This window comes from Rhipicephalus microplus, chromosome X (genome assembly GCF_043290135.1).
Source record: "Rhipicephalus microplus isolate Deutch F79 chromosome X, USDA_Rmic, whole genome shotgun sequence".
Lineage (NCBI taxonomy): Eukaryota > Metazoa > Arthropoda > Arachnida > Ixodida > Ixodidae > Rhipicephalus > Rhipicephalus microplus.
The window spans coordinates 418721659-418735302 of NC_134710.1; the positions used below are offsets into that span (position 1 = coordinate 418721659).

A 13644-nucleotide genomic window follows, 5' to 3' on the forward strand; every position below is an offset into this window, starting at 1 on the left:
GCTCCTGCTTGTGACAACGCACGACGCTGTTGAGTCCAGCAAGACGCAATGAGAACCATGTGCTTATACGTAGTTTCATGTTGTGTGTGTACAGTAACAACTTGCATGTGCGCATTAAAACACATCTTCTGTTTCGTATACTTTCCCCAAGCATTGCATGTAATCTCAACACAACAGCAACCGCGTTCAAGTGTCACTTGCACCATGCTCAAAGTCACCACGGTCGCAGAGTGCTGACGCCTGTGAGTTTCACGCGGAACACGGACACAAGGGCCGGACGCTGCGTCGGCAACATGGCGGAATGCAACCGTAGAAGGCGCAAGACTGATCGTGTTGTCTGTACAGTGGCTGAATTAAAGACGTGAAAACATTCACCGTTGTCGGTGCATCTAGCGCGCATTCTCTCGTACTTGCTTCGTTGTCGGTGAGCTGTTACTCGCTGTTTATACTGGGACGAAATAATTTCTCCGAAGGTGTCGCGCTGGCCCAGAGTGTTGAGCCCCATTCCATTAGTTTCGGATCGTCACGACGCGCGCTTCGCAGCTGACGTGCTTTCCGAGCCGGAGAGTGAGTCGTGCATTCTGCTTTACATTCGGTTGTAAACAAGAGAGGAGAATTTGCCCAGTCATATTGGCCCACTTACGGCTTAATCGCGGCTTCACAACGAGTGACGTCAGGGCCTCTCTTACCTTTCCTTCCTTCGTGGGTGCGGCTCTTTAAAAACTCCAGCGCCGACCTTACAGCTACGCCCCGCGCGGCGGAGCCTCCGTCCTCACACAGCCAGCAGAGAGGATTGAGAAAGCGCTGAGCTGGTCACATGACCAAGAAGTGGCGCTGCGGTGCAAAGCGATTTCCCTCTGCGTTCTGCTGCTACCCTCGGCACCGAGAAAGCAGGCCTCTCCGCGACAGCTTATTTTCTCTCTATCTCGCTCTACTCCACTCCCATACACTTGTGTATTATGGGTTCCAGGACACGAGGGTCTGCAGGGAAATGAAGCGGCCCACGCCGCTGCCCACGAGAATGTCAGCCGGGCTGCCTCCTGCCCACAGGACATTCCACCCATCGTTGAAGAGACGGAAGTTGTTCAAAACACCTACTCGTCGTTACTCCAGCATTACAGGCTGGAGCGACGAGTATACCCTCCACCACACCCAAAACTGGAAAAAGAGAAAAGCGTAATACTGAGACGCCTGCAAAGCAGCACATACAAACATGAGGCCCTAATGCACCATCTCTACCCAATGAGATATAGCTCTATGTGCCCGCTTTGCAGCGTACCGGACACCCTGGCGCACTTTGCTTCTTGCATGCCAGTGTATCGCCAGACGTAATCTGCAACAACACACGACTGATAACGAAGCAGAATGAACGAACGAAGACCTAACGGAAACATGGGAGGCGAAGCTCGCTCTCGAGGACCTAGAAGATAACAACAACTCGTCGCCAGAGCCAAGAGGGCAGTAGAAGCCAGAGGGTTCCTGGACTAAAGAGCCCCCCCCACCTCAGGGTGACACCGGGTATTGCTCAGGGCACTGTTTCAAAATAAACGTTTACTTTTCTCTCTCGCTCCATGCATGGCCTTGAAAGGAGAATGGTTTCTACGTGCAGAGACAGAAAAGGAGAAGCGCAGAACAGGCACGTCACAGATCAGCATTTGAGAAAGAGAAAAAAAAAACACCACAGTGTTTTCTTTCCTATTCATTCCTTCGCGCGCAGCGTTGAGAGGTGCCGCCGCAGAGTTGGGCATGGTGCTGAGAGCATTTTTGGAGAGCGGTATGTTCGAATAAACCGCCGCAAGTGCTTGCACGTTCAAATTACAGGGCGTTTTTGTCCATTAGAATACATATAGCTTTGACGGGAGCCCAGCGTGAGTTTGAATCACCCGAAAGTTCGAAATAATGAGATAAGACTCAGTTTGTTTCTCGTGGTAAGACGGTAAGTCGGGCCAGTTGGTTAGGATCCATCGTGAACTTTCTTACAGCGCAACACCAGAAAAAACACAGGACAGGGAAGGAGTAGAACAGACAGAAAAGACAGCGCCGTCTTTTCTGTCTGTTCTACTCCTTCCCTGTCCTGTATTTTTTCTGGTGTTGCGCTGTAAGAAAGTTCACGATGTTTCCCGTGGCACGTGTGGTCGCGTAGCTGTACATGGGACAGCAAGACGGTTTCCTTTTTTGCTTGCTTTTAGGTATGTGCCCATCTTAGCATACATTGCCACAGACTATTATATTCGATATAAGGAAATAATAGATATAATGAAATAATTGTGGCTCCCGTTCAACTTTGTTATAACGAGGTTTGAGTGTATACACAGTTCCTGGGAACTGTGTATACACTCAAACCTCGCAAGTCAAACTTTACCAAATTTCAGAGTCAACGTGACCAAGATGAATGAGATTTTACTGTTATACGTGTTTCTGTGTAGTTCATTCATGCATAGAGATAAAAATAACTTAAGACAGGACAGTGAAATATAATGCATGATGGACTAACTTATCAAAGCTGATGTTTACATATTTCTTTCATACATCACACTTATACAGAAAAGCAAAGGAGTTAAAGGCCACATCACACATAAAGGAATAACAATAACGGTCATCTTACTATACACTCTAAAAAAGAGTGAGTAAAAAAGGTGTCTATTTGTCCCACAATAATAATCGTCATCTATATTGCGTTTCATCCTTGCGCTATCGCCCCGCGCCCAGTACATTCCAGTCACGATCGACATGCCCATTATCAGCGATTACATTGCATTCTCGATAGGAAAGTGGCCAGCGCCAAGTTTTCAAGAAAGGAAGCGCACGCAAGCCTGATGTCGATTATTGTTGTGGGACAAAAAGACACCCTTTTTACTTGATATTTTTTTAGAGTGTACACACAATGACTCGAGCTACTGTCCTGACAACAAAGCTTTATTCCCGTGCTACATAAAAGAAGTATCACTAATACACATATTAAGTTTTATATAAAACACTCACCAACTCGTGTGCGAGCGTGCCACCACTGTCTTGTAGAATTGAAACGCTTGGAAGCAAAGCCCAACATTCACGGAACCAGCAATGTGCCAGCAAATGCAATATGTATATGAAATCATGCTTGAGTGACTGCTAATGTTGAATGTGACTGCTGTTTCCCTCCTTGAAAAAGAAGCCCACTTGTCGAAACGCTATCTCCAGCACACACACGCAGTTTTTAATCGAGTTTCTCATTGCTGGAGCTACTATGCTCTATCATCAACGCGCTGGCTTGTTAGACATAAGTCCTTGAACCATTGGTTTGATGCAGGTGATACAATACTAAAGGGCACCTTTATTGCACCGAAGATGTCAACGAAAAAAAATGGACAACCTTTCACCCCGAGTCTTGAGTTGCTGAGCCTCAAGATGCAGCTCATGGCCATATCAAGAGCCAAGGAGGTGGAAGCCAGGCCAGGCCTGGCTGCCATACCTCTGTGAAAAAAAAAACTTTCACATAAAGTTCCTTCTGTCTCACCTTAAGTGTGCCCAGTGTCTGCTCTATGCTGCGTGGGTTGATTCTGCATACTATGGCAGTTGCGAGTTGCCACCCAGGGAGTTTCTAAGAATGCGAGTGAGTTTGGAGTCCCTAAAGTTGATGTGACCTCTGAAATGAAAACTGGTGTAAGTGTTCTGTGAAATCACTAAATCAAAAAAAAACATCAAGAACACCACAGGAAGATAGAAACCCCCAATTTTATCTTGGGTAGTTCTGTATGCAGCTGCATCTCATGTCCCTTAATTCTATATTAAAAAAAGGTTAAAAAGCCTTTTCGTGGTGCCCACCTCCATAAATTAAAATAACTGAGGGACATGCTTATTGCAAAAATGAATGTGGCAATGTAGCTAGGAAATGACAGTACCACAGATTGAAAGAAAGCACAGAAGCACCGACATAGCACTGAGTTACCTGTTTATAGTTTGTCTATCACCCACATTAACAAAGTTAACAGTTATAGTTTTACCTGTCAGTCAAAATCTCAGCTTACAAACAGAACCTCAAATTTTTGTCATACTCAGTCTTGCAAAACACTAAAAAAGTAGAGGACAGACAAAGGAACAATAGGCACAGGGGGCTCTTCAATGTTTTGCAAAAATTTGATAAATTCTAATTACTGCTGATCATGCCGCCAAAAAAACAATCAACAGTGAAGTCAGCACATTAAGCTATGTGCCCCGTTGTACTCATTAAAAGAAATGTCTTTGCTCTTCCCTCTGCAACAGTGTTGCTGTTTTACCAGTTTCATGGCATAATGGGCAAGGCAACAAAGCAAGCAAACGATCATCGTACTGAAATGGAAGGCAGCTCTCATAACGACTCTTACACCAGGTTCTAAGGCGTGAGAGAATGACGCACGATGTAACGTGATGGTCACCTTTAAAGAATGCGAAAACAAATTTCAAATTATCTACCAATTAAATGCCTATTAATTATTAAATGCCTCGTCAGAAGAATAATTTACTAGATTAGCCCACAAATCTTGTTTTTATTTTGCCTAAAAGCGATTTGTAATTTGTAATCGTCATAATTGCGACTTCCTGCAATTGTGACTGTGGCAAAGGACCAATCTTTTTATTCAAGATGCATATGCTTTCCAGTCCTCGACAACAAATACATGCTATCGCATGCACTTGATAACATTTTTGCTTGTCAATTTAATTACAAGCAATTGTCTACCCATCAGATGTAGCCAGCGGGTTTGATAGGAGAGCGTGTGGTCCACGATGCAACCAACATTACCTTGCTGACCGAGAATAAAACTGATTGAAAGCACATTTTCATCATAAATCATAAAAAAGTTTCCGGAAGCCTCCACTTTCAGCAGTAACCCGGAACCTAGAAATTTTAAAGTAGCAAAGCTCTTTGTTGCAAAAGAATATTTGTGACGTGCACCAGACATGTGTGCACGTCACTTTTTCTGCTCGAAGGGAAGTGGAACCAACTTTGAACAGCAGCAAGACTTCAACAGCATTATGCTGCAAGTTATAACTGGTACATTATGTTGCCTCTCAAAAATTACTATACTTGGTGCATGTGCGCCCTCAGAACACTCCTTCAGACTTCAAGCATAACTGTGGTGAAGCTGATATGCACATTTAACCTTCTTTAACCTTCAAATGTGACTTAGCGACGATGCGGTCTTTGCTGGGCAGGCTGGTTTCATGGCACCGTACCGCGACGCTGCAGGAAAGCAACATTTACAAAAAGTCAGAAGTGAGGTTATAGCTTGTACACATATTCCTTTACTTCGAATACCACGAATATTAGCAGTGGTCGCATATTCATCCATCCCTAAAGTTTACCCTAAACAATAAAATTTTTGACATTACCCCCACCACTGGTGTCCGTAACCACTATCTGCAAAACAGGAAAAAACAATATAACTAAAAACTACACATGACCGAACCCAATTCAATCCCGGACCATCTGCGTGGCAGCCTTGTATTTTATCACAGAGCCACCCCTGTGTTTGAAAGACCGTTGCAAACTGATTGTATGAGGGCTTTCTGTTCGTCAACAGGTTAAAATGTGTAATCTAAACAATAAAGTAACACACTGGCAACACACAATGCGAATTGCATAATGAGTGAATCATTGAATGCTTCCAACCCATCTCAAAAGTTTCAGACCTAAATATTCATTGTCGTCAGCCGCAGCATCACCAAAGTGTGCACAATGTCTTGCAGATGTGTAGCGGGTACCTCACTTCTCTGAAAATTGACAAATGCTAATGGGATTGTGCACACTTCCTCACATAATAATAATTAGGATCATTGGTAATGTAGGTATCATGCAAGTGTACTTGCAGTAGCTGCTACAAGAGCAGGCTAGTCCGAATATTAGAATGCACCGAAATATTTGAATGAATAATTAAACATTCAAGTTCGCTTCCACCCGAATTTTAATTATTGAAAATTTTGAATAATTCAAAACGAAGGAATACATGCATTAAAATCTGCATGTGGAAACCTGTAGAAATGGTTTTGCTGCAGCAAAGTGGAAAACACTCCTTCAAGAGAAATCCACACAGCCGCGATGTCACACTTCAAGGTTAAATAGGGATTGTAGCCTCACAATGATTTATTCAGGTTCAGCACATACTGCGCAGACCTGCCAATTTTTAATTTGGGAGGAAGGGGGGGGGGAAGGATAAAGGTGGCTCACCAATTGAAAGACTGAGATGGCACCATCTGTTCCATCCCTGAGACTGCTTTCTATCACCTGCATTCAACGGAGAAAACTGTACTTGGAAGAAAGTTGTAAACCAAGACTGAGGTGCACACACATTGAAGCCATTTTAATGCTTTCCTAACCGTTATATTCTCCTACCACTTCTGCCTTGAAACACAACTTCCAATTACAACCTGCTTCAGGCAACCATTACCAGATGTTAATAATTTCTGGATCATAATATCATTTTATATACCGTAAACATGGCATATATAAAGTTTGTGCTTTTAGGTATTTTATATCGTTCTGTCACAATTACGACTGATATTAGTCTGCCGTTGAACCTTTTTTTGTGTGTGTGTATCTCGCATCAACGAATAATTCCTCAGGACAGACGTGGCTCAGCCCTAAGGTGCTTCGCTCCTAAAATACATCCTGGTCTGCGAGTTGAACATGGGTCAACGTCTATCAGGGGTGGTCACTCCGACAATTGAGCTGACCGGAGGCTAAGAACAGGCAACATGAGGGCAGATTAGTTGAGACATTTAACCTAAGCAATGAATATGGCAAATCAGATCTGCAGTATTCCAAAGAGTGGAGAAAGCATTTCAGCTAAGAACTAGCATTTACTTGTAGCTTTGTGTTCTGACAGGTGGATGCCAATTCTCCCTTTCCCTTTAATTCTTTATTGAAATGGCAAGATTCTGCAAAATGAATGGCCAAATTAATCAAGCTACCAGTTTATGTGCAATAGGATGTGTAGACAGCGTTTATGTAAATTTTTAAGTGAGTTTATGGAACAATAAAGAAATGACAGAGTGCATTTCCAATGGTAAGCGAACGTTACTGACAGACGGACAAATTAACAGACAAATTGGCCGGTACCAAGAGGCAGGCACCAGTGTGCTGCTGCAACAAAAAATTTATTTTTGAAAATCTTGGGCAGGCATTGCAGAAAAATCGGGCTATGAGACGGAGCCTTTTGTAAAGCTCCCAGGACAACTGGAATAACTCTAATGAGTAATGTGACACCTCACCTTATCTAAAAATTCTGAATTATGTTACCCACTTAAGTGCAGAAAAAGTAAAAATATATTACTATGTTAATGAAAAAAGTAACGCATTACAGCTCATGCTGTAACTTGTAATGCATTAACGCCTACTCTGGCTATGGCAGATTTATACAGCCCAGAAATGCAAGGTGTAAAAATTTAGTTGCGTACGGGTTAGCCAACTCAAAATGCTCAAGCTTGCTTAAAGTGCTCTCAAATTTGCTGCCATTTACCACTGGCTGCACTATGGACTGGTGGGGCATTGCATGGCGCATTACAGCCAGAGAGTTACTCATAGGCAAGCATGGCGCCTATGCTTACTGATACAAATATATAAATGGCAATGTAGTAAATGTAGCTAGTATAAGGGAAATTCTGAAAGACCTCTTACGTATCTCATCAAAATGTACCCACAACACTACAGTAGGAGGTTTCTGCGATGGAGGTCCTTGGTTCAGTTCTCGAGCAATTTATGCATGAGCATTTGATGTTTTTAATTTTTACAGTCGGTCCTGGGTAAATTGAACTTGGATATATTGATTTAGTGGCTATATCGAACAGCCAAGAAATCGCCTTAACCCTTTGCGGTCCCAAACTTTTACCCGCTTTCCGGTCGTTTCGGTCCGAAACTATTTCACTAGTTTAAAGCACCACGAAAGAAAACGGCAACTGTGGGAAATTAACTTGGCGGTTGTTTTTTTCGTCAGTTCCTCTTTGCACCCAAATTATTTAGCAATACTTTGGCAGTAAGTGGAAGCGTTCAAAGCACTTTCCTGGGTGCAGTCCGGGATTATTTCTGCAGGTTTTGCAGAAGAACACTGTTTTCCTCCTGCACCCTTTTGTTTTCCGGTCACTGCAAACAGCGCAGTCCTTGCTGCTTCGGCCAGGAAGCTTGTAGATGAAATGGGGCTTTCCATCCAGCCTTTGTTTGCAATCCAATCTTGCAGATGGAATCCGCTTCCCAGCACGAGCCCTTACGTCACCAACGAGCTGCTCTATCAGGTTCCTCCGGTACTGGAGGTGTCGCTGCTCTTTCTCTCCCTGCTTCAGGAGCTGCAGTCTCATCAAAATGAAGCTGTTCACTGTTGAAACTTCCAGAAGCCAAAAAAAAAAAGCTTCCTCCACCATTTCATTGACTACCGGGAAAATGCATAACTTGCACAGTAGTGATCGGCCCTGTCCACTGCACCCATGTTTTCAGTGTAGTCGCATATCACCGCCGGCTTCTTCAGTGTCAGTGTTTTTCCTCCAGCTATCTTCCTTGGCACTTCTTTCGTAGACGCATTGTGGGCTGAGCTTAGCATTGTCACTTGATGCTTATCTCGCCAGGCAAGTGCCATGTACGAGTTTCCTCTGCGATAAGCCGTCACTTCACCTTTTTTTATCTTTTTTTTTGAGCTGCTGCAGCATTTGTTTTCGATTTGTCATCACAGTCCCAGTTAGCAAAATACTGTGCGAAAATAACTCTTCCGCAAGAATTGGGGGCATATCAAATCTGTCCGTATACAGATTATAGCCACTGCCCAGTGTAGCTTGCTCCACTTTCTCCAGCAGGTGGAGCACAATCCTTCATGTGAAGGGAAGCCTCGGACGGCAGAGGCTATCAGTTGTGCTGCCGTAGTATGGTTCAAAGGCCGAAATGTAGCCTGTTTGGCAGTCAGCCAGCGCATAAACGCGCATGCCCCATTTTTTTGGCTTCTGGGGATTGCAGCACTTGAATGAGACTCGGCCTTTGAAGCCGACAGTACTTTCATCTACGCAAATTTTGGGGCCGGCGTTGAAATCCTCTCTGCATTTAGCATCTATGTAGGTCACAACATCCCCGATCTTGCTTCCACGAGTTGGTGGACCTGAAGAGGTATGTGGGCTTGGCGCAACGTGCAGCATCCAAAATATTTGAAGAAACCTTTTTCGTTTCAAACGTGTGGGAAAAAAGGCATCTTCTTGAGGAGGTCGTTGATAAAGTATTCCTTCAGCTCCGGTTTGGGGTTCAAGACCATGTTCACTATAACCCCTAGGAAGGCTTTGAATTCTTCTACGCGCACATCTTCCCAGTCATTCCAAATCGAGTACTGTTGAAGAACACCGGTACTCGAGATTTTATCACGGGCGTAGCGGTTTGTTTCGCGCACTATTTGCTCAATCAGCTGGTCGGTGAAGAACAACTGAAAGTAGTCCAACTCGCACTTTACATTGGAAGAGCTTACTTGAGATCCCGGGTTCAGGACAGTAAAGGGAAGAGGGTCAAAATCTGGTAACTTATCCATGTAGGCTGTCCAGTCGGTTGCACATGGTCCTGTGTTGTTCTGGTTGTTTCCACCGTCTCTACCGTCCTCGTTGTCCTCCTCGCTGGCTTCTGTAGAATCAATTTCTTCGGTATCCGATGGAGCCACATAGTTGTCTTCGTCACTAAAATGGTCTACGCTTTCACTAAAAGCTTCAGAATTACCGCCGTAGAAGGCACTCAGTGAAAAGGCGGCCATTTCGCTGCAAGCGGCTCCGAATCTGAGCTGCGCGCCAATCGAAGAACCGAAGAGTTCAACCGCCTAAACAGCGCCATCTGGTGAAAAAAACAAAGCTGAAATCAAGGCAGTTTCTTCCTTTAATAAGAGGTAGCGCAACATGCACAAAAAAAATTGCGCGTGCGATTCAATTAGGAGAAAGCGTGTCGGGCAGTGCCCGACAGCGGACCGCTGCGGCCGCGTTGTGTTGTCGGGTGGGGCCGACAATGGACCGCAAAGGGTTAAAAAACACTTTTGAAAGTACAGGGCACAGGTGCGCGTAGATCGAACACTTGTACGCTGACATATTCCATATATCCAATGGTGCGCTGCACTGGAGCCGTGACACTAATCACAATTCAGTCTCTATCCAATAGAGTTACAGACGCTTTTCGTGCGTGCGTCGGAATGGTGATCACGTTGCTTGAATAGGTTCACACAGCGCTTATTGAGTCGCCCTTCAAAAGACTTACGGATCCTTATCGTGTGCGCCCGCGTCGAGAATGTGATTGGGTTGCTTCAATAAAAGTCGAACTGACAACCAATCTCCTCAGAGCGATATAAATGGTAACCGGAGCGTGAAAATATTGTCAAACAATTCACAATTGTGAACTGCTTCGGTAAAGCTGGCTTTCTAGCTTCACTTGACGACTTTGGGAGCGACGGTGATGTCACAGCAGATGACGACATAGTCCCCTCGAGGATGAATTTCACCAGCTTTCTCCATTTCCGGGTGCCATCGCTGATGGGGCCGCAGCGAGCAATTTTGTCAGTGCTGATGATGGTGTGCAAGCCGTTTCGGACCGCACAGATGCAGAAATAGTGACCGACATCGCCGGTGCCGATGAGGCCGACCAGAGCAGCGACGATGATGCCGACGAAGTCTCTACGCAACCCTGTACCGCTGCAGACCTTGCATCAGCATTTCGCCTTATTCGTCGCTGTTGTGGTGCTTCAAAAGGTGCTGGGCTTGCCTATGTAGAAAGCCTGAACAATATTGAGGATGGCCTCATGAATTTATTGGCTCAGACAAAGAAGCAAGCCAAGCTAAAATTTTTTTTATCCCAAATAGAGTGCGGTGGATTTTGTGTTTTTCTTTTGATATTCTGGGAAAGTCTGAAAGTGGGAGCTTAGCACACTCTTTGGAAACCGCTACGAGACTCTTGGCGCTTCAAGGTAACTTCTAAATGAACATATTTTGTATTTTAAATTATTGATATAGATAGATATGTGGGTTTAAACATCCTAGAACCATCATATGATTATGAGAGCACCATAGTGGAGGGCTCTGGAAATTTTGACCACCTGGGGTTCATTAACGTGCACCCAAATATGAGCACATAGGCCTACAGCATTTTCGCCTCCATCGAAAATGCAGCCGGCGCAGCCGGGATTCAATTCACCTGCAGCTCGTGGGATCATGTATATATAGAACTATTTCATGATCCCCTTCGAGTTCGATATATCTGGGATCGACTGTACTCCTTTTTTTTCTTCATTTTTCAATTACAACTGCTTCATTTTTCAGTTTCCTGTTATACAATGGAGGCAGTGATACGACAAGTGGTGCACACTTTTCCCGCGCGTTTTAGTTATGATGCCGCGTCTAATGCGACACCATTAATATCTTTTGGTTACTAACACCGTGAAATATAGGTAGAATTCAAGTCAGGCTATAAGGTTATACGAAGACCCCAGGAGCATTTTAATTTGAGGCATTGCATTGTTCTTACTTACTGAAACACCCAAGAAAAGAAGTGATACAAATATACCTTCACTTGATCCTTGAGCTCTTGAATTTTCATATGGTAGCGGCGGATCAGAGTCTCGTTTGTAACAATCTCGTCACTGTGGGAGTGTTCTGTACGTTTTTCGCTGACCTTGCAAACTGAAAAATGCAGAAGACAATATCAACCAAAGGCAGCAAAAAGGTCGTGGGATACCTGATAAATTATCGGTGCATACGTTATGCATACTAGAAGTAATTAATTGTTATAACCGTATTCACAACAAAGTAAAGGAACCAATAAGCTATATTACAGTAAAACCTCGTTAACCCGGACGTCGCGTGACGGTTGAAAAATTCCAGAGGTATTGAAACTCTTGGATTATGGATTGAACCATGCAATCAAAAAGAAAATAAGTACCGTATTTACTTGCATAATCGGCACATTTGCATAATAGGTGAACGCCGCTCCAGTTTCCTCGCGGAAAATTCTATTTCAATTCCACGCATAATTGGCACACCCCAAACTTGGCCGTGATCATAAACTATTATACCCCTCAGCGGTACAGTTGGATTGTGACCCTTGTACTCTGAAGAAAAAAAGAAGGCAAATCGACAAGCAAATAACAAAAATTCGAAGTGCAATGACCTAACCAACGTGTTTGTCGATATGAAACTTGAGAAAAAAGCGTCCATGAGTGAAAATTAATTATTGATACGCTCCCAATCGCCACGCTCTTTCTTTGGAGGTCACGTGTAGAACGCCGTGGGCTTCATCGCCATTACCATCATCTGAAAAAAAGAAACACCATTTTGCAAGCGGTTGTGTATGTTGCGGCCGTGTATTCAACTTTGGTTCCAACATGGGGAAGTACGCAAGCTACATGACTGGATTTAAAGTGAAGGCAGTGCAGTACGCGCTGGAGCATGGAAACCGGGCTGCAAGCAAGCATTTTGGTTTTGGAGAAACCAATATTCGGTACTGGACAGATCAAAAAGAAAAACTGAAAGGGGGAGGTGGCATTGAAAAAAACTTCTTTATTCGTTGACCTACAGAAATGAAATTTGGAATGCGTACTCACAAGGGTCTCGAATAAAGAAATATGCAGTTTCATCAAGATACCATCAGTAGTTCGCAAGAGACAAAACGCTACTAGGTCCATTTACATGGCCTGGTCGTGGAAAACCTAGCGCTGTAACAAAACATCCCAGGAAGCTCCGAATGGTGTTGATCTTTACTCAAAAGAAAGCTACAGGGTATGGCACTCTCAGAATTCTTTCATAAGTTAACTTTTTTCTTAGAGATCATCATGGCTGCCGACACATTGTCAGAAACAGTGGCACGGACAAATCATCGTCTAGAAAAAAATAGGGTCATAAAACAGAAATTGAAGACGGCTGTGCCCACAAGCAGTGTTCAGGGATTCAGAAAAAAAAAACAGAATCAAAATCGGTCCAGTGATTCCCGTGCTACTCTCTCCATGAGCAATGCAGATTGTCCAAACTACACTTGTGAGAAAAAGCCTGTCGAAGTTCTTGACAGGTTTTTTTTCGACGAACTTTTTTGTTTCTCGTTGGATATTGATGAAAATTAGCACAGACACTAACAATGACCTCACAGTGCTTCCATAAAAATGTTGAAGCGATACCACAAATGCTTTACGAGAGACAAATTATTTCTTCATTGAACCACGTGGAGGGGCTGAGCATAATGTCGAAAAAACAGTATTGAGAAAGCTTCGTTTAAAGTTTCACCTTTTCTTTACGTCTCTAGGACACCTGAAAAATGTGATTTCAGGTTTGTCTTGTGATATTTGACTTGTTTTCATAATTTACTTCTTTTCACGATTTACAAAGAACAAGTGTGGATTTCAAACCAAGTTCTTTATAAGAAGGAGTGGTGTGATAGGTATGACAGAAAAGATTTGATTTGATTGATATGTGGGGTTTAACGTCATAAAAGCACTATATGATTACGAGAGACGCCGTAGTGGAGGGTTTTGGAAATTTAGACCACCTGGGGTTCTTTAACGTGCACCCAAATCCGAGCACACGGGCCTACAGCATTGCCGCCTCCATGGGAAATGCAGCCGCCGCAGCTGGGATTCGAACCCGCGCCCTGCGGGTCGGCAGCAGAGTACCTTAGCCACTAGACCACAGTGGCGGGGCGTATGA

General features: G+C 43.9%; 1 protein-coding gene across 9 annotated transcripts in view; it reads right to left on the reverse strand.

Moving 5' to 3' along the window:
- Window positions 1-11620, reverse strand: part of LOC142776515 (uncharacterized) — a 69859-nt gene extending 58239 nt beyond the window's left edge. For 4 of the 9 annotated variants that reach the window (XM_075880325.1, XM_075880328.1, XM_075880326.1 and 1 more), the window contains exon 1: window positions 690-813. The gene's annotated coding sequence lies outside the window, so the exon portion shown is untranslated. Of the gene's footprint in view, window positions 1-689; window positions 814-3496; window positions 3729-6184; window positions 6242-11515 lie in introns of those variants that run through there. The other 5 variants (XM_075880320.1, XM_075880317.1, XM_075880322.1 and 2 more) reach the window with 4 other exon arrangements.
- Between the last annotated feature and the right edge of the window lie 2024 nt (window positions 11621-13644).